This window comes from Oncorhynchus keta, chromosome 22, assembly GCF_023373465.1.
Source record: "Oncorhynchus keta strain PuntledgeMale-10-30-2019 chromosome 22, Oket_V2, whole genome shotgun sequence".
NCBI classification, from domain to species: Eukaryota; Metazoa; Chordata; class Actinopteri; order Salmoniformes; family Salmonidae; genus Oncorhynchus; species Oncorhynchus keta.
Genome location: NC_068442.1, coordinates 21806030 through 21827634, shown reverse-complemented (window position 1 = coordinate 21827634; position 21605 = coordinate 21806030).

Genomic DNA, 21605 nt, shown 5'->3' with positions numbered 1-21605 from the left:
CTCACACAACACAATGCCAGATGTCTCAAGTTCTGAGGGAGCGTGCAATTCTGACCGACCGTCTTGATTCAGTCTTACGTAGCAACATTTAAAAAATATATTTTTTTTTACATTGGATAAAAGTGGAAACTCAGACATAGAAAATGGTATATCATACAATACAGTTGAGGAACAATGGGAAAGTAATTCTGCATTGAAAGTTGATAAACTTGTAACCTCACTTTTGACAAAATGAATGTTTTGGTAAACCTACTAGAGGGCTCTTCTTTGTCTACACCCATTCAGCATTGCTCACAACCTCTTGAGCCTTAGTCCCACCCATCTGGATTCACATGTGAGGCCATGTACTAAACAACTAAAGATTTCAAGACTAAGGTCTGGTTTATACTACGGGTGTGATCATGAATTCAATCTGGATTGTCAGAATGCGCTCAGAGTGCACTCAGAGCATTGTCAGATTGTCAGTTCTTAAATTCAGATTGTTTTCTCACACTGGACGCTTTGGCCAAGGAGTAGGGTTGTTCCACGTGTTCAGACCTATCAACAGCAGTCAATCACCCAAGCTAACTGGCTAATGTTGGCTAGCTTGCTAGCTACTTCCAGACACAAATTAGAGAACAGCTAATTCAGCACTGGTTAGACTGTTTTTATGTTATTCAGAATGTTGGTGACTGCAACTGTGCTGCTTGCAACAATTTAATTACGCTTTTTTGCCAATGTTTAGTCTCATATAATGTGCAGACCAGCTTGCTGAAGTGTTTACGGACCTTTTCAACCTCTCCCTATCCCAGTCTGTCATTCCCACTTGCTTCAAAAGGCCACCATTGTTCCTGTACCCAAGCAATCTAAGGTAAGTGAACTAAATTACTATCACCCTGTAGCACTCACTTCTGTCATCATGAAGTGCTTTGAAAGTCAAGGACGATATCACCTCCACCACACCTCACACCCTTGACCCACTACAATTTGCATACTGCCCCAACGGATCCACGGATGATGCAATCGCCATTGCACTGCACAAGGCCCTATCCCAACTAGACATGAGGAATAACTGTTAATCAATTACAGCTCATCTTTCAACACCAAAGTGCCCTCCAAGCTCCTCACTAAGCTCAGGGTCTGAAATTCCGTGTGCAATTGGGTCCTAGATTTCCTGATGGGCCGACCAGTCAGATTAGAGCCCTGGCGGAGTGGTGCCAGGAAAATAACCTCTCCCTCAACATCAACAAAACAAAAGTGCCGATCGTGGACTACAGGAAAAAGAAGAGGGAGCAAGCCCCCATCCTCATCGATGGGCCGCAGTTGATAGGGTGAGAAGCTTCACATTCTTCAGCATGCACATCACTGAGGACCTGAAATGATCTCACCACACCGACACCATGGTGAAGAAGGCACACTGGGCGGAAAGGGACTATATCAGGGGATATCTTTACATGACACACATTTTTGATATTCTAGAGAGTACATATAATTTCCAATTCATATTTTGAGTTTTGTGGTTATGTATCATATCCTGACAAATTCTGAATTAGACATACAATTGGTTTTACTCAAAATATCACACATGGACATTTCCTATGGCCGAATATAGAATCATTCAAAATCCTGATATATGTGACATCCTATTTTCTCTCTTCATCTTGACAAATACTGACTGTATTACATCTCATATATGTGTTTTCTCAGCACATTCAATATATTAAGCTATATTTATTCCAGATATGTTTCTCTTGGCTGAGGTCCATATCCAGATATTTCTAAGCTTTTTGATATGCTGAAAATAAGGATGCATGTCTGAGTTTTAAGCACATGGTCAATAATTTGACAATATGTTCTTTCATGAGGTCCATATCAGGAACTTGATATGCTTTTTGATATGCTAAAGAATGGCAATTTCTGATTCTTATTTGAGCTTGATGACATAGTCAATAATTTGACAAAGTCCATATGATTCTTTCAGACACGAACTAAAATGTTTGTATTGCCTCTGCATAAAGGCATGTGCAAACCGCATGCTAAAAGCATTGTAACTGGTAGGCTAGCAACAACAATCATGCATGTTACGCTGTGGAGTTCCAATTGTCATTTTTTAATGAGTGTGTAAACAGCCTGTGGTGGAACTGACAATTGGAGAAACAAAGAGGTGAGAAAAGTAAGTAGCTAATATGAGATGTTTTATTTATCTTAGTAACTAGGATCAGGAACATTAGCTCATTTGACCAGCAGCTAGTAGGGCTAGCTAGCTAACTAGCCAGGCTTGATAGGGGGGTAAAGGCTAACTGGTAAGTTAGCTAGCTAACAAATAACAAAATTGCCATCCCTTCAGGGAAAAACATGTTTACTCCCTATCAAGCCGCAAGGTGACAGCTAACATTTTAAAATGTTTAAGTGTATTTTGTATTACTGGTAAATATAAGTTATCTAGCTAACTAACTTGGTTAGCTAACTACCTTGTTCCAGGTAGTTTTCTCATCATGACAGAAGCAGTAGCTACCTTGGGGTATGGTTGTGTGAAATGACAATATTTTCTTGAGATAACAACACAATTAGAATTCATGATTGTAACGGTTTTCTAGGTGTGGTGAAGGAGAGTCGGACCAAAACGCAGCGTGTAGATTACGATTCATGTTTAATGAAAAAACACACGTAAACACGAATCAATACAAAAAACAATAAACGTAACGAAAACCAAAACAGCCTAAACTGGTGCAAACTAACAGTAGATAGTTACAAGGACGCCAAGGACAATCACCCACAAAACAACCAAAGAATATGACTGCCTAAATATGGTTCCCAATCAGAGACAACGATAAACACCTGCCTCTGATTGAGAACCACTCCAGACAGCCATAGACTTTGCTAGATAACCCCACTAGCTACAATCCCAATACATACCAAAACCCCAAGACAAAACACACCACAATACAAAAACCCCATGCCACACCCTGGCCTGAACCAAACATGAAGATAAACACAAAATACTTCGACCAGGGCGTGACAATGATTTATGCATTGACAGTTTGGAGTGGATCACAGACCAACACTACCACCACATTGGGTCTGGACTGCGAGGGACCACCATTGACGACCTAATCTGCACCCATCGCATCCATCGTCTATAACAAACAGGGCAGGCAGGGGTATTGAGGGTGTGCAATGTTTATTTTCTGTAAAATAAATGCAAAGATTAGTCTTCGTTTGCATCTTTAACGATGACATGGTTGTGATTGGAGCGCTGGATTTGATATTCTGCATGTTTTAAACAGAAATAGCAGCGATCTACTTTGAAAATAGCAACTTGGTTTATTATGACAATGTTTGCCTTTCTGTGCCTTAAAGCCTACTACTGAATGTGGTGCAAATGTATCCTCAGATATGTCACCTTCATGTGAAGAAGCATGTTGATTTTTTTATACGGATGCAAAAATGATCAGGTAATGACTATAGATATACATTTCTGAAAATACGTGGATTCGTTCATGCCTAAGTACAAAGGCTTAGATATGTCAGCATGTTGATACATACCTTTTCCAGAGTTAGAATAGTCTACAAATATATAATTGGGCGCACGAACATCAAGTGAATGTCTTGAACGTATCTCACCCCAGATATGTCCCTGGACTCATACTGTAGTAGGAAGATCACGATTAGCATGTACAAACTGTCCCATTACAGAAAATATCTCCATATATGACGTGAAGGACATGCGTATCTGGAGCATGTTTATTCCTTATATCTAATCAAATGTCAGAAATATATACAGTGCCTTCAAAATGTTTTCAGATCCCTTGACTTTTTTTTTGTTGAAATTGAGCTCAGGTGCCTCCTGTTTCCATTGATCATCCTTGAGATGTTTCTACAACGTGATTGGAGTCCACCTGTGGTAAATTCAATTGATTAGACATGATTTGGAAAGGCACAACCCTGTCTTATATAGTATTTCAGTTTTTTATAAATTAGCAAAGAAATTCTAAAAATCTGTTTTTGCTTTGTCATTATGGGGTTAGATCGATGAGGGGAAAAACTATTTAATACATTTTAGAATAAGACTGTAACCTAGCAAAATGTGTAAAAAGTCTGAATACTTTCCAAAGGCACTGTAGATACAGATATCCCCTGATATTGACCCTTTTTGCCCAGTAGCCCAAAAACACCTTTACAATCTCAGGCAGCTGAAAACATTTGGCAAGGCTCCTAAGACCCTCACAAACATCTACATTTGCACCATTGAGAGCATTCTGTCAGACTGCAATACCGCCTGGTACGGCAACTGCACCGTCCTCAACCACATGGCTCTCCAGAGAGTGGTGCGGTCAGCCCAACACATCAAAGGGGGCAAGCTGCCTGCCCTCCAGGTCATTTTCTGCACCAATGTCACCTCAGTGACCTGAGCCACTAAACCTAATGGGGTTTACAAGCTTTAGAATCTAGTACGTAAATGCAAGAAATGGCAATGTTTCAAATAAGCCTAGCTAGTGTTTTTACATTTGATTTAACTAGGCATGTCAGTTAAGAACAAATTCTTATTTACAATGATGGCCTACCAAAAGTCAAAATACCGGGGCCTGGGATGAAATTTTTTAAATAAATACAATAGAAATATAGGACAAAACCCACATCACAACAAGAGAGACCTTGAGGCACACTCACTCACACAAAACACACACACACAAGCTATCACACACAGACACACACACACATACAAACACATACACACACACACACACACACACACCGTATCAGAAATAAATGAATTTACAGAGGTCGCTAAGGTTAGCTAAAGACAGCTCTGAGAGACTGACAGTCTCCCCTTTTCTCTCACACACAGACACAAAAACACATTTTAAATAGTTTATTTGAATCCACCAATCCATCTTATATTAAAAAAGGATCCAAACCTTTCAAAGGTCCCTCAAGGGTACAGAAAGCATCTTCTTCTCCAAACAGCTAGATAGCACACAACAGCTGAAACAGAGGAGTACCTAGCCAACTGCTTTGCCATCGTTGTTGGCAGATCCACACACACACACACACACACACCACAGGAGGCTGCTGAGGGGAGGACGGCTCATAATAATGTCCTGAACGGAGTGAATGGAATGGCATCAAACACATGGAAACTATGTGTTTGATATATTTGATACCATTCTACTAATTTCACTTCAGCCATTACCACGAGCTCGTGAGGTTGGGGCCACCAACCTCATGTGACACACACACAGTTTGTATCAGAAAGCAATTAATTTACAGAGGTCACTAAAAGGGTAGCTAAAAACAGCTCTGGGAGTCTGACTCTGCACACACACACACACACACACACACACACACACACACACACACACACACACACACACACACACACACACACACACACACACACAAACAAACACATTCTAAATAGTTAATTTGAATCCACCAATCAAATGTACATAAAAAAAAGATCAAAGTAGTTCAAAGGTATGTATTGCACTCAAGGGCACCGAAAGCACCTTCTCCAAACAGCTAGGCAGCCAACAACAGCTGAAACAGAGCAGTACCAAGACAACTGCTTTGCGATAGTTTTTGTCAGGTCAGCACACACACACACACACACACACACACACACACACACACACACACACACACACACACACATAGATCGTGCCGTACTGGGATGCAGCTACAAACGTCTTTGATAGAGTGTGTAAGTATTTTATCCCCAGACAGACCATTGCCTGTGTCAAACACATTTACTATGTCAATAAAAACATTTGTAATCATGTGCCAGACATTATAATGTACAGTATGCTGCCCTGGGTACTATGGCTGAATAATTGCCATACCCACTCCTACACCTCAGTCCTCTTTTCAAACACACGCTGGCACACACGCTGTCTTTCTATCATGTTATCTATGATATTCCATATCAATTTCAGCCAACCTGTTATGGGGAGACTACCCCCACAATATTCTCACGCTCTCTGTCTTTCAGCAGATCGTTATTCACTCTCTACCCCCTCCCTTGAACAAGCAAGGCATAAGCAACATGATAAAATCTCCTCTACTACACTGATAATACTTTTGGGCCTTGCACTTTTATCGTACAGTATCCAACTTTCTAAATCGTCCAAAGTTGTACCCATCGCACCATTGGTCATGTGACCATTAAGCCCAATCTTAATAATTTCTCCACTTTTATCCGACCGTGAATTGAATTCCTTTTGATCCGTGAAAATGATCCCTATTCCCCACAGAGTTCTGTGGAGGAAGTCAGAGCCTCTTTGATATTCAACAGAGAGAGTGATGGAAAGACATCACACTGATGACCCTGCAGACATCATACTGCCGACCCTGCAGACATCACACTGCTGGCCCTGCAGACACGTGATATAATACACTAGCCTAAACAGTATGAAATGACAAAATAAAATATCACAGCATACTATGTGTCATGGAGGGAGCTATCATTTTTTGGGTGAGGATGACTGTGAGAAGGTCAGCTCTGGTGACTTTTTAAAGGGACATTCTACTCCAAAATGAATGAAAGTAGATAATGCAGGTGTCTAACAAATCATTTCCCCCTCCAGAAACGAGCCCAATAACATATTGGTCCATATTATCAGACAGGTTTGCAATTTAGCAATTAGCATTAGGCACCTGATGTCCCCCACCTGATAGCATAGCGGGTATAATAAAATAGGCTGAGGGTTGCCCATCTGCATTTACCCCATTGGGCTAATCATTAGCTAGATCACAGCTAGATCACAAACTCTAAAGTCTAGACCCGTGTTACATTTAGCCCCAGTCTTCGCTATGCATTGAACAACATTGGTGCCATTGGAGACCGCGAGCGCCCATAATCCAGGCCGCTGCTAAAAGCTCTGGTTCAAAAATGATGTATTTTACTTATTTATTGGATTTGAGAAACATGTGTATTCTAGTAACACTTGAAAACTCAGTGATCCTCATCTTTTTAGTGGCCATCAAAACTGCTTTCAAAGGTGGGTTTTCCCATGACTGCATTTAGAATGTTGTACAACGACTGGGCATGTACAGTATATTTATACATACTCTTTATTTGTATTTATTTTATTGGAACATCCATCCCCCTCTTCGGAGAACAAAAGTAGTTGTTTTACTTTGTCTTGAAACTGAACGCCATTGAATGGGAGACTTTTCCTTTCCCAGAGTTTTTTTCCTGCCAAAGGCTGTGCATCTGTTGAAGGTCAAGAATATGATATATTACTATTAGAATGAAAGGCTTGTAGGGAAACTAACAGTGTTACTCTGTCAAATAGAATAACTCCTCTCTGCTTGGAATGGAATCCCTTATGCTAGCTAGGTAGCTCATTGTAGATGAGAGTAGCAGAAGTTGGCTACTAGTTGTCCTTTCTTAATTTTATGAATTTTTGTGCGCTGTCAATTCTTGCTCCCGAATGTAGTTATATTTAGTTATTTGTGGCGCATTCAAAACAAATGGGAACTGGGAAATCTCTGACTTCCGACCTTCAAGAGAACTGGGAATTTGGGAAAAAACTAGCTCCAACTGGGAAAAATTTGTTTTGATTGGTTATCCAACGTGGATTTTTTTTTGTGTATTTTTCTTGAACTCTGACATTCGGACCTAAAGATCAATGACGTCATGATTTGACCTTGTTTTTGTTTTTTCAGATTTCCCAGTTGTCTTGAAAGTCCTCAAACCTAAACTCGAGATATGCCATTTTGAAAATGAAGCATTTCATTCGAACCGGAATACTATTATTCATCACTCGTTGAGGAGGCGGGCTGAGTTAACAAACGTGTCATCACACTCCCTCATCTGAATTGGTCGAGTAGACAATCCTTCTGACTTTGTGGCTGTGGTAACTAGTGATGACCCTTAACGAGATGTGAAACCCCCATCTCGATGTGCCAGTGTTTTTTTCTTTATCTTTTGCAGAGATAGGTAACAGCGTCTCCACTTAATCAAAATCAACGTTTACCTTGACTTCACCAATAGACTTTTGAAAAACATGGACAAACGCCCCAAGTGTCCCGGTTTTGAAGGCAATTCTAGACATTCTTGGGACCTGGATGGACGTCTAACTTCGACTTTAAACTAGAGTGATCTCCCTGAAAGTCACTAACTAAATAATTAGTTAGTGATCAATAGGCCTATAGCCATTGGGGACTGGGTCTATATGGACATCTGTGATTGACTAGTGGATGGACTAATTTGGCTGGCCTACATCTGATGTGTTACATCTTCCCTAACACAGATAAAACTATTTGTCTGATTAATTCATCTTTAAAACATCATTGGGATAGGGGGCAGTATTTTCACATCTGGATGAAAAGCATGACCAACACGAACTCCCTGTTTCTCAGGCCCAGAAACTAGGATATGCATATAATTGGTAGATGTAGATAGAAAACACTCTAAAGTTTCTAAAATTGTTACAATTATGTCTGTGAGTATAACAGAACTGATATGACAGGTGAAACCCATTTGACAAACCACCCCCCCAAAAAAAAAAAAAAAATTCAGCTTATCACTGTTTTCAATGGCTAATATTATAATTATAAGCCCAAGTCCTCCCATATTGCAGTTCCTAGGGCTTCCACTAGATATCAACAGTCTTTAGAAAGAGTTTCAGGCTGTTCTTTTGGAGAAATTACCCAGAAAATTGTAGCTTTCCTAGGTGGCTCCCATTTTGGTTGTAGTGTTTCCAAGCACGTGGAGTAAAGCGCGTTCTTTCTTATTTATCTCCGGTAATTAACATACTATTCTCCATCTTCAATTTTATAATTTATTTGTGTATTAGGATACCTAAGGTTTGATTATAAACATTGTTTGACCTGTTTGGAAAAGTTTATTAGTAACGTTTGGTATTCATTTTGTATGCATTTTGATGGAGGGAATTGAGTGGATTATTGACTGAAGCACGCCAGCTAAACTGAGTTTTTATGGATATAAAGAAGGACATTATCGAACAAAAGGACCATTTGTGATGTAACTAGGACCTTTTGGAGTGCCAACAGAAGAAGATCATCAAAGGTAAGGCATTTGTTTTCTATCCAAATCTACCAATTATATGCATATCCTATCTTCTGGGCCTGAATAGAAGGCAGTTTAATTTGGGCACACTTTTCATCCAAAATTCCAAATGCTGCCCCCTACCCTAGAGATGCTAAAGATGTAATCCAGGTCTTTTCTCCATCTCCTTAGCTATCATACTCAAATTCCACTCATTCCAGAACTCGGTCCTCCAGAAAGAGGAGAGCAACACTTATGCATTTCTACTATGTGATATATATTTTTAAAAACATGTTAGACAGGATAACCTACACATACTGACCAGCTCAAATAGACAGAGCGTCAACATGGCAGACCAATCCAAACTCACCTCTCGGCATGTCCATCATCTCAGCTAATCACGGCTTGTGGGAAGGTTTCTTTTCTTTTTCTATGGCTTAACCAACTAGCCTATTAATTTAACAGTTTTATTCGTATTTACAGATGGCATAAAAGTTTGTTATTAACTTCTTATGGTATAGGGGACAGTTGCGTCCCACTTGGAGAAAAAAAACAGGGAAAATGCAGCGCGGCAAATTCAAACAATGATGTAAAAATCAAACTTTCATTAAATAACACATGTAAGATATTCAATTAAAGCTACACTCGTTGTGAATCCAGCCAACATGTCAGATTTTAAAACGGCTTTTCGGCAAAAGCATAAGAAGCTATTACTGATGATAGCACAATGTCAACAAAGAGAGTAGCATATTTCAACCCTGCAGGCGCTACACAAAACGCTGAAATAAAATATAAAACATGCATTACCTTTGACGAGCTTCTTTTGTTGGCACTCCAATATGTCCCATAAACATCACAATTGGTCCTTTTGTTCGATTAATTCCATCCATATATGTCCAAATGTCCATTTATTTGACACGTTTGATCAAGAAAAAAACTGCTTCCAAAAAAACGTAACGTCAATACAAAATATTTCAAAAGTTGCCTATAAACTTTGCCAAAATATTTCAAACTACTTTTGTAATACAACTTTAGGTATTTTTAAACGTGAATAATCGATCAAATTGTAGACGGCGCAATCTGTTTTCAGTACAGGAAGTAAACAAACAATGCTCCTTTTTACGTCTTGCGCAACTCTCAATAGTGTAACTTTGTTCCTGGATGTGCTTCTTCTTCATTGCACAAATGAATAACCTCGACCAAATTCCAAAGACTGGTGACATCCAGTGGAAGCGGTAGCAACTGAAAACAGGTTCTTAAGAAATATCCCATGGCAATGACAACTCAGGGAACAGTCAGAGGCAAAAATAATAATAATTCTGAACAGTTAGTCCTCGGGGTTTCGCCTGCTACATAAGTTCTGTTATACTCACAGACATGATTCAAACAGTTTTAGAAACGTCCGAGTGTTTTCTATCCACATCTACTAATAATATGCATATCTTATATTCCTGGCATGTGTAGCAGGAAGTTGAAATTGGGCACGCTATTTATCCAAAAGTGAAAATGCTGCCCCCTATACCTTAACAGGTTTTAAGGCACATGAAAGTTCACCATTTCCAGAGGCATTTCTTCCAAAAGACCTTTTTTTTATTTTTTTAAATGTACGTTCAAATGGCTCTCCTGTGTAATAGTGACGTGCGACATATGCCTTGTTTCCTGAAACAAGTCACATATGCTTACAGTTTTTTTTAATTGCTTTAAGCACGATTTTCAAAACAGGGCCCGTGTTTTCAAAACACTACACACAATTAGCACACCCACACACCCAATTAGCAAAACACTACAGATCCTTTGCAAAATTAAACACTCTTGTAAAAACTATACACTTCTTTTTAAAGACCACACTTTGTTACCATATGAAACACACACGTTTCACATTACTATACTCTGTTTGCACGAGTTACACTCTGCTGTGATAAACACAAAACACTTTTAGCACTTCTACTGCCCTATGATTAGAGTAGGGTACTATCAACAAAGTACAAATATAATGTCAATTCACCAAACACTACACAAGACCAATGTTGCAGACTGAAGAAACTTATTTCTCAACACGCCCAAAATGTTGACATGGAGATTCATAATACTGTAACCAAACGTCACTTTACGTATTGTAAGTTCAAAAAAATAAAATAAGAATAACTAGACATTGTCTCTTCGCCTAGCTGGATCTGGCCAGAGAATTTCATCAACATCGCAGACAATGTTGTCATTAGCAAGACACCTTGGAAAGAAAAGTCTTGAATGATGAATCCATCCTTGCATTGCTGCTACCTCCATCTGGTCACAGGCCTCCTCCATGGCTTGGATGAGGGGTACCTCAGCCTGGAGACGGAGATCATATACCTTCCACCGCCATGCCGAGCAAAACTCTTCTATAGGATTGAGGAATGGAGAGTATGGTGGAAGATATAGGATTGTGAAATGTGGATGTTGCTGAAACCGGTTCTAAACCAGAGCAGAGCGGTGGAAAGACACATTGTCCCAGACAACAATGTATTGCATATGATCAATTTGATTTGCTGCTGTTATGTTGTGCAATTGGTCCAATAATGTAAGTATGAGTGCTGTGTTGTAAGGGCCCATATGGGCATGGCGGTGGAGGACCCCATTCTGTGTAATGGCTGCACAGAGTGTTATATTACCCCCACGTTGCCCTGGGACATTGACTATAGCCCTGTGGCCAATGATGTTTCTTCCCCTCCATCATGTTCTCGTCAGGTTGAACCCAGCCTCATCTACGTAAATTAACTCATGCTGGATCTCCTCTCCATCCATTCGTAAAACAGTGTCAGGCAAAATTGTGTAGTTCAATGTAGATCTAGTATACATATTACAGTACAGTAAAAGATTATGAGACAGTATGCAAGATCACACTGCTAAAGTGAATACATAACTCTACATAATCATGCTGCAGTCGTTTCACCCTTTCGGAATTGCGCTCGAAAGGCACTCAATAAATTTGCTTCATTTGAATATGTTGTTTTTTTAGGATGCGTGCCAGTGTTGATGTTGAGACCTGATGGATGTCGTTGAAAATGGCGTGGTTATTGACAATGTTAGCTTGGAGCTGCTTGAGTGTTATATCATTGTTGGCCACACCATGTTTACTATCTCCCTCTCTTGCTGTTCTGTGAACATAGGAGGCCTTCCCCCTTGTCGTCCCTGACCCTCAATACTATGTAGGAAAAAAACAGTATACAATAGTACAGTAATTTCACAGGAAAAGGTAACAGAAGTGCTGATAGTGCATAGAATACAGTACTGTAAGCAGTTACTGAAACCGTGCAGATGTTTTTGATATGATGATATTTTTACAATACCTATTTTCCAGTCGAAATGTTCTCATCACACTTGCCACTGTATATCGGCTTAGATTTGGCTGTACTCCCAGTCCAGCCTCCCTCAGCGTCAGGCTGTGGTTGACAACGTGGTCAACCAGTGTTGCGCGGATCTCATTTGTCAGATTCGGTCCTCTTTGAGCACCTTCTTGTCTTCCTCTTCCACCCCTTCCTCCTCCTCCTCTTCCTCGTCCTCATCCTCCTCATTCTCCTCCTCGTTCTCCTCGTCCTCCTCGTTCTCCTCCTCCTCCTCGTCTTACTCTTTCTCTGACTCTTTCCATTGTGCTTGAAGACCGATGAACTCACCTGCTGCTTTTTATAGTGCTTATACACCTGATTGGTGTGTCTACAATTAAGCAAACGAGTGTTTGCACACCTGATGAATGTGTTGAACCAATTTGTTGGACGGTGTGGTAATTTGACAGTCAGCGCTTTGGTATTGCAAGGACGTGACTTCATGATAGATTTTTGTGTGTAATGTATGTTAAGTGTGTTTAGTGTTTTGCAAATCACTGTGTGTAGAGTTTTGCAACAAGTGTGAGGTTGACAATGTGCTTATAGTTGTGCAAATATGGGCTGATGTTTTGCTTCTTGAGTGTAAGGTTTTGCTAATGGTGTACTACTTTTAATTTTAGTGTGTAAACAATCCCAAAAAACTGTAATACTTGTATATATCAATGTGTATCAGAATGTGATCTATATCACACCCTACTAACTCAAGCAACCCCCAAATTTGATAATTTCCTACACCTGCATGCAGGAGCTTTTCATCGGACAGGAGAATATCTCCCCATTAAATTTTCCCATTCATTTCTCTGCTATTGACTGCTCCTAATATACCCAAATATTGAATGGCTCTGCATTGAATGAACTATAACAGCATGTTATTAAAATCAACAGCAATAACTACAATCCCTCATTCTGAGTTGCTCTCAACCCAATCAATGGGTATCTGATTACTCTGCCTGGATGCGGCCTACTACCTCTTAGAATAACAACACACATGCACGGATGCACAGCTCAGGATAGGATAGTGGTTCTCTCTGTGTGTGTGTGTGTGTGTGTGTGTGTGTGTGTGTGTGTGTGTGTGTGTGTGTGTGTGTGTGTGTGTGTGTGTGTGTGTGTGTGTGTGTGTGTGTGTGTGTGTGTGTGTGTGTGTGTGTGTGCGCTTGTGTGTGTGTGCTTGTGTGTGCTTGTGTGTGTGTGTAAGGGGAGAAGGCTTATTAATAATTGTGTTATATAGCCAATGTCAATCTCAGTCTGTCGTCAAGACGAAGCATAGCTTGTTGCTAGGCAGGGGAGAGAGGATATGATACGGGCTGGTCGCTCAAAATGCACTGTAAAGTTCAACGTCTGTCCAGGTAAGCAGGATATCGCGAGATGACTTCAAAACCGGCCACTAGGGGCAACGGTTTACACTATTCCCATCCAGTAGGCTTGGGGTTTGCAAGGGTATGGATGGGGATAGTGGATGGGCATAAGCCGCGAGCTCCGGCTTCGATGGGCGAGTGTGGCACTTGTTTTTTTTGTGTGTTTAATTAATGCCTAAACTTAAAAAATATGATGTTTATGGACAAACGTCGGATTCTGCTGTGAGACTGTGAGAGCTTGCTGGCTGGACACACAGGGAGACACACATGCACGCACACACAGAGTGGTTAGTATTATAGAGCTGTAATGAGGTGCGTGTAGTAAATTATGCATGCATGCGGTAGAGGCCCACACAGAGTGCTGCAGTGATTTCTGGTGACAGACACAGTAGTAGGACAGCATCAGAGTTATAACTATACTCAGAGGGAAACAGCTTTAAACTTGCTAATTAACAGCCTACCCCCTGGGCACATACGTCAATTCAATGTCTGTTCCATGTTGGTTCAACGTAATTTCATTGAAATGACATGGAAACTACGTTGATTCAACCAGTGTGCCCAGTGGGTACAGCTCTACACTCCCAGACACAGGACAGACGTACAGTATCTAACTACATTACAGTACTGTGATGTACATACACTAATGGGTCTGTCTGTGTCTATGTGGGTGTGCATAATGCAAATAGGACAGACATACAATTTTATATGCAGTTTTTTTTCTATAATATTCATTTGAATAACAGAGATGAGAAGCACAGACAATACTGATTACCTCTTCATCTGATGTAAATCAAGCAATGACCTGCCGGGTGTGGGCCCACCATCTTGGACTAGGCAGAGAAGCACATGGCAGTTCACACCATCCAATACTGCCCACTGAGAAATAGAGCAAGAGAGAGAGAGTGAAAGAGAGTGAGAGAGAGAGCGATGGGGGGGGGGCAGCCATGTCATATCTCTGTTGCTGCAGTTACGGCGAGGAATGGCATTTTCTTTGGAGTTAGTTTGCATTGTTGTTATGTGATGTATGTCTGGCTACTGGACAAGATACATACAGTGTTTCCTCCTTTAAAGGTTGTGTCATATTGCAGCACACCTTGCGGGCTGCTGCTGAATTCTATGGCACGTTATTTAATTGTCAGCCTTTTTACCATTAATGCTAGTTAGTTTGACCACCACAGGGCATCTTTGAGAAGCATTTGATAATCTTCAATATTGGCATTACTGGAGAATTTAAAACCTTTTTTTGTAAGAACATAGTATATGGGATTGATTTTAAGAAATGTAACATAATTAAATTTTAATTCATATTATGGTGTTTCTATTCCAAGAAGAAAAGAAAAACAAAACCCTCAGGGTTTCCATTAGGATGGAACAAAAATATGGCCCGGTACAACGTGATGGTCGGGAGTATGTTACAGTACTAAGAGTATAAGAGGATTGGAGGATTCTAAATTAATATCTAAGGGCAATATTCCTTAGGGCAAATCTGATCTGTGATAATCTCGAAGGGGCTTTTAATTATTTATAAATTGATTAATAATAATAATATATTTTGGAGATGATTTCATTTTCATTTAACCTAGAGTGAGCGAGAAAAAGGCCTTTCTGAACATGGGGTGAGACATTCTCACTAATTTGTAAATAAAGACAGTTTGTTATTTAGACTTGTTCATTTCTGGTTTTAGAGGGAGAGAAACCAAAAGGCACCTCGTGTCTCCTGGTTGCGGCCGGCACCGTTATCAAACCAGCATCTGTAGCAATGCAGTTTACACTGAGCAGCAGTGTCTTAGACCTCTGCTCCACTCCATTAGGAAAATATGGTGCTGTAAAATGTGATGGTTGGGAGTAGGCTACAGTACTAATAACTTAACATGTCCACACCCTATGTAATTGTAGTGTAACCAATACCCAACCGGGGATTCAGTGAAAATCTTAAGCTGATTGATTTATCAAGACCGGTCCCCATGCTTGTCTCAGAGCAGTGCCAAACAATGCTGAAATAGTTATTGCTTCAAATCCTATTGCTTCTAACTTCAATATGCTTTTTAAATAAATAAGAATTACACCACATTTACCAGCACATTACTCAACACTAGTGAGACTCATTTCGCCTACGGTAGGCCTACAGTATCTAAAAATATTTTTTTAATGTAGTGACTCTCCTCCAAGAATTACATTTAGAGGATTGGAGGATTCTAAATTAATATCTAAGGGGCATTTTCCATTACGATAAATCGCTTTGTTAAGAAATGTACAATATTTTGGAGATTATTTTGTGTGAGAATAATATTTTCACTTAGAGTGAGCGAGAAAAAGGACATTCTTGAACATGGGGTGAGACATTCTCACTAATGTGTAAATAAAGACAGTTTGTTATTAAAAATGATTGATTTCTGTTTTTAGAGGGAGAGAAACCAAAAGCCGCCTCATGGGTCTCCCGGGGCGGCTGGCATGGGTATCGAACCAGCATCTGTAGCAAAGCAGTTCGCACTGCGATGCAGGGTCTTAGACCGCTGCGCCCCTCGGGAGGCTCCATCCACAAAGTGTTTAATGCTGATCAATAAAGGTATATTGTCCTGCTAATAATAGCCCATAATGGGCTATTATAATAATGTACATGGTGTCCAGGTCAGGATAACCAAAACATTTCTTTATTAAAGACTAAGAATGTTGGTACTTATTTATTTTGATCCAAAGCTGTGAATGAGTGAGTCACTTAGCTTTATGTAGGTGCCGGGCTATAGGACTGTGCCATCAACTAGATTATATATATAACAATATTTTGGAGATTGTTTTGTTTTCAAAAAATGAAAGTGAGTGATTGTAATCTGAATAAAGGCCAAATTAATATTTTTAAAGGCCAAAACATTTATTTCTTCTTTTAGAGGGAGAAAAACGCTGGGCCAATTGTGCGCCGCCATGTGGGACTCCCAATCATGGTCGGATGTGATACATAACCATTTCCCCCTTCCACATGTTTCAAGTTCCAATTGATAAAACATTTTTATCGATTAGGATATTTGCGTTTAACCACAATGTTTGTTGTATTATTTGTTTAGTCTTTTCTGGTGGATTAAACTGAAATTGCAACCAATCACGGCCGGTTGGGATACATTCAACCTAACTAAGAAATACATTTGATGATAGTATCCTCCCCATACCCTCCTTCTAGGCAAGTCTAATGTCCTGCTAATAGCCCTGCCAATCGCTATAATGGCACTATAATTTCTTGACCTTCATTAGCCTACTTTGTTCCAATTTTCTCTGTTATTCAGTGATATATATTACCATAGTAATTCGTTATGGAACCATATGGAAATACACATCAGAAATTTTGAAAGAGTATTTCTATCATTATTTTATTAATGAAAGCATAAAGAAATACAGTACCGTACTGCACTGTACTGTATATGACATTTTGTGGTTTAGTGGGAGGTCTAATGCTTTAATATTTAATAATATCTGCCCTCCGAATTTATATCTAACAGGCATTTTTCACACCATTATTACTTACATTGTTTTAGTTTGAATGTGCAGACAGGCACTAAGAACAGTGGGAACGTTTCCCTAGTCAGTGGATAAAGCTGGACAAATGTAAGGTAATCCCATTGTGCACCATTGTTCATACAGACCAGTATGAACAGAGCCGTCCCTCGGGCTACCAACATATCATGTCCAGTGTGACAAAGAGTGTTCCGGGCTCAGGTTGGTCTCATCAGCCATCTGCGCACTCAATGTACCCCAGGCTCATCCCAATGAATTGTGTAATGGTCATCATCAACCTATGATTGAGGAACAAGGAAGGAATGAAGGAAGGTGTGTGATTGTGCATCTGTGCTTCTGTGAGTGTGTGGGTGCATACATGCGTCTTCATGAGCGTCGTTGTGTAACCCTCCTGTAATATGTTTCCTGGAGTGGAGAGAATGTATTTCCCAGGTACCCCAGTGTTGCAGTGATGAAAAGTGTTCAGCAGCATTTTCTAGACTGGAGTCAATATCAGAAAGCAATTAATTTACAGAGGTTGCTAAGGGTAGCTAAAGACAGCTACTGTATTGGAGACTGACTTTCTCTCTCTCTCTCTCTCTCTCTCTCTCTCTCTCTCTCTCTCTCTCTCTCTCTCTCTCTCTCTCTCTCTCTCTCACACACACACACACACACACACACACACACACACACACACACACACACACACACACACACACACTCTCACTCTCTCACACACTCACAACACTAACATACACAAACTGCAAAACAGAAGGAGAGGAGGGCAGCATAAATACAAACAGATGAATTAAAGCAGTAACCAGTAGTCTTTATATTAAACCAGGACTGAGCTATTAACCTGCTCATACACTACATGACCAGATGTATGTGGACACTGCTCGTTGGAACATCTCATTCCATAATCATGACTATTAAGATTGTTTTGGATTTTGACATGAGTTGAGGTATTTGGGTGGAGTTTGGCTTTGAGTTGAAAAAAGTGTAGGAATTTGTCTAGAGAGGGAATTGAATGAGAATTGTTTTGGCGGAATAATGAGTTAGGAATTGTAGTTTTTAATTGATTTAGAGTTAGAATTTGTGTTTAGTTGAATTGACTCTGAATTGAAGAACTGCTAAGGAATTTCGAATTTAATTTGTGGAATTTTTAAGGGATTGGATATAAGGGAATTGGAATTTAATTTGTGGAATTGAACCCAACCCTGATAACAGGTTGTTATGGCATTTACAAACCTCTGTGTATTAAATTGAATGGAAAGATGGGTGTTGCAACCATATCATATGCCTTTATAGAGTGTGCGCAGACAGGGGTGTTAAAGATACGGCCAGCGGTCCGAATCTGGATCCAATCGGGGACGCAATATTTTTGAAAAGTCTCCTCTGAACAGTTGATGTTGAGATCTGTCTGTTACTTGAATCCTGTGAAGCATTTATTTGGGCTGCAATTTCTGAGGCTGGTAACTCTAATGAACTTATCCTCTGCAGCAGAGGTAACTCTGGGTCTTATTTTCCTGCGGTCCTCATGAGAGCCAGTTTCATCATAGCGCTTGATGGTTTTTGCAAATGCACTTGAAGAAACTTTCAAAGTTCTTGAAATTTTCCAAATTGACTGACCTTCATGTCTTCAAGTAATAATGGACTGTCATTTCTCTTTGCTTATTTGATCTATCTTTGCCATAATTTGGACTTGGTCTTTTAAAAGGGTGGCTAATTTATTGACATATCCCACTCACCCTAAGACACACTCAAAGAGCAGGGTTAGAGCCAGGGATCAGCCATTATTGACATTGACCCTAGAGCATCAACAGATATTTTTACCATAGGATTCGAACCATCGACCTTAGGATTACTGGGCCAACACTCTTACTCGCTAGGCTACTACTGTATGTGCGTGCGTGCGTGCGTGCGTGTGTGTGTGTGTGTGTGTGTGTGTGTGTGTGTGTGTGTGTGTGTGTGTGTGTGTGTGTGTGTGTGTGTGTGTGTGTGTGTGTGTGTGTGTGTGTGTGTGTGTGTGTGTGTGTGTGTGTGTGTGTGTGATATGCATTGAAGTTGTGATGTAAGGACACATTATCTGTTATCATTTTCCTTCATATTACACATGCTCACACACACAAACAAACAGACACACACACACACACACACACACACACACACACACACACACACACACACACACACACACACACACACACACACACACACACACACACACACACACACACACACACACACACACACACACACACACACACACACACACACACACACACACACACACACACACACACACACACTAAAACAGGTCAATGTCTCTATTATTGAACACAAATTTTTCCCTACAAGGAGTTACTAATGGAAACAAATTGACTCAATCTTGGACAGCCTTTCACCCTCACTATCAACGATGACATTCCATTGTAAGCTGTGTGTATCCGGGTGTGCATGTGCCTGCGGGTGTGCCGGTGTGCGTGTGTGTTACCTTGATGAGTGAAAAAATGTGTAGATGTTCTAGAACCTTCATACTCAACTGGCCGACCGGTAACCGGAGCCAGACCCAGAACGGGGTCAATACGGACCTCGTCATTTTGTAAAAAAGAACATTTACTCGGTCAGGCTTCGAACCCTGGTATCATATAAATACACATAAGACATTGTAGAATGCATAGAATTCCAGAAAATTAGCTTCAAAACGTCACCCCATTCGAATGAATAGGAGACACAAACTTTCTGTCTTTGTCCCACTCTCTCTCCCTCTCCCTCAGTCTCACACGTACAGGTAACTGACAAAATAAAGGAAACAATCTATTAGCTTGCAAAATATAAGTAGATATATCTAGCTGTCATTTAACACGTTCTGATGAAATGGCTTAAACCCAGAGTGCATTGAGTGAATGTTGGAAAAAAGAGCTTGTTCACTTTCTAAACAAGGCAATGTGAATGCAAAGAGAACTCAAAAAACAAAATAGGTGAAGTGAACAGGCAAAAGAGTTGAGTCCTCATTCAAATGTAAGGGCGGTGTGAATAGAAAGGGAACTCAATCAATCATTCAAATGTATGTATAAAGCCCTTTTTACATCACAAAGTGCTTATACAAAAACCCAGTCTAAAACCTCAAAGAGCAAGCAATGTAGATGTAGAAGCACAGTGGCTAGGAAAAGCTTCCTAGAAAGGCAGGAACCGAGGAAGAAACTTAGAGAGGAACCAGGCTCTGAGTGATGGCCAGTCCGCTTCTGGCTGTACTTTGTTTTTGGCCAGAGTTCAGTTTAAAGAGGACTGAGATTGGTTCTTTTAAAGTGGACTATTTGTGAAAACACCCCCCAAAAAACGATCTCAGTCCGCTTTAATGTGAACTCTGGGGCAGTTCTCTTTGCATTAACACTGCCGTTGCCAGGCCGAGCAAAATTCTTGCTTGAGAAATGTATCTTTGCTAAGAAGCTATTTATGACTGTCATAGCAGACTGAAGACAATAGTGCAGAATGCCTCAAGATAAAAACATAATTTTCAATATCTGAAAGTTTGACTAAATACTTGAAGGCAATAACCTTCAACATGGATAACAACAGAAAACAAATTATAAGGCTAGAGAGATTTATCGACCAATATCACCAATACAATCAATACCCATACATTTCAAGTAAGCATGGAGAACCAATCCCCAAAAGAAAACGGGACTCCTTGATGGACACAGATGATTTATGCTTTTCCCCACTGGAAACGGTAAGTGTAGAAACCGACTTGCTTAAGTTGATAATGATAATCTGGGCAGACTTGAACTAGTCAGTAAATATATAAAGGAGTTGAAGGCGAGTCTTGAGATGACTGACACAAAAGCTGTGACAATGGAGAAACAAACAAACAAGCTTAAAGGTACGGTCAATACTATTGAAACGGACGTTAAAGAACTTAAAAAAGAGAACATGTTTCTGAGAGAAGCCTTCCTTGAAATACAGACTAGATCTATGATAGAAAATGTGGAAATTACTGGTATCAAACAAAATGAGGGTCAAGATCCTGAAGGTGTAGTGAAATAATTATTTCTTAAAGCGCTATAGATCCCAGGCGATACTGTCTACAATAATACAAAATCAAACTTGAACACGTACAGCGTTTTCGGACAGAGAGGACAGAGATATGAGCGCCCAATTGTTACCAAATGCGCATTCTTTAAAGATAAAATAATGGTTAAAAGCCTGGGCAAAATACTCGCTGCACCGAAAATAGGTAGGAATGATCAATTACAGAACGGCTCACAGTTCTGTACCCACTCTTCAAGGCATATCGATTAAAAGGGAATCGTGAAACTCTCGTAGTCGATAAACTGTATATTGATAACCAACAGTTCCAAGACACCAAGACTACTCCATGGCTATTCTAAATGTTTAAAAGTTCCCATA